Below are 1,597 nucleotides of genomic sequence, written 5' to 3' on the forward strand. Positions count from 1 at the left end.
TATATCATTTTCTATCGTTGATCTAGCGAGCATCACGATTGATCGGATATGAATCCTATCGTGTTTTATCAGATTTTGTAAGATTTATACAAGATCCCTATAAAATCTGATTGAAATTAGTGAATTTAGGAACCAAATTTCATATTCAAAACGATATTTTTCTCTATATATCGTTCTCTATCAACGTTTTTACCAGGGCATAGTGAATGACAGATTTTCTAACCTAACAAACTTTAACGATTAATATTTCGATTCACAAGGCACAACAATGCTTCTTTTTGCTAAATTCGTTCTTTTCGTGCAAAAACACGTCGAATGAGTCTAGTTTTATCGAGATTGGACATAAGGGAATTTATAATATTTACCCCACTGAGGTAAATCTTTTTAAAGGAATGAAATATTGCCACTCTTTTTCAAGAAGTGAAACATTTTCACTCTTTTTCAAAACTGACTGTATTTTCACTCTTTTAGAGTGAAATTCCATTTCAAAAAGTTTGGGAGTAGATACTATCAGAGTCGTCATTAAATTAGTTATATAGCCCCGTATTGTGGTTAGCCTACTAGTTCCATCCGTTCATTTTTTAAAACATTAATAGTATATGACGACAAAGATAGATAAACAAAAAAAATCTATTGGACTTTATTAAGTAAGAACTATGCTTACTATCTAAATGGAAATAAAATATCTCAGACAATTATATGCGATTGTAAAATAAAAACTTTAAGAATAAAAATGTTTACTTAGGTGTACGATTTTTTAAAATTGTAGCGTAACTTCTATCATAAATGTGTTAGCAATGAGATGTTACAGCAGACTGAGCGGCAGTCGCTGATGCTGCGTGCTCAGACGGGTTTACGCGTGTCTCGCGCGATTTGTTTATAACGTAGCCTCGATTATTCTACTTAGCCCTATAGTTTACTGACCCCCTACTACTAAAAAGATTCAATCAAGAATCATAAAATAAAAAAAAAGAATCAAAGATTATTATTTTCATTTCCTTGTTCCACAAATGTTCTATAAAAGGCGCAACGTGGTCATAAATAGTATAAATACATTATATTATAATTTAATGTTCCGTGCCGCGCCAAATTTAAAATAGACTCGTTTAGTTAGAAAAATTAATTTTTTGCAAAATAAATCGGTTTATTTGGAAAGATCGATCTTTTAGAGATTGGAACATCCCTACGATGGAACACGTGTTAATTACAGTTACACAAGCTTAATGGACGCATCTTTTTCTACCGAAGATTCAGAAGGACTACGTTGATTCGATGGTTCCAGAATTATCAGACACTGGGATCGTTCGTTTGATCGAGCGATCGATCGATAGATCGAATGCGGCGGCGAAGAATCGGCTTTTAGAAACTCGTTCGAGAGAGAGAAGATTGTTCGGTCGATCATCGTTGGCTATTGGTTTTGACGAAATTGTTGTTATTAGGTCGGCGCGATAGCGATCGCGTAAAAGTCTCTTCTCTCGGCGGCTCTCGCGCTCACGTTTCTTCGGACTTTCTAGGCTGCTATGCGTCTCGTCTTCGCGGCGGCAGCGTTGCCAGGCAAAGTGGCGAGCAAGCACCAAGCGAGGGGCCGATGATGATC

Source organism: Mycetomoellerius zeteki, unplaced genomic scaffold (assembly GCF_001594055.1).
Source record: "Mycetomoellerius zeteki isolate Tzet28-1 unplaced genomic scaffold, Tzet1.0 scaffold265, whole genome shotgun sequence".
NCBI classification, from domain to species: domain Eukaryota; kingdom Metazoa; phylum Arthropoda; class Insecta; order Hymenoptera; family Formicidae; genus Mycetomoellerius; species Mycetomoellerius zeteki.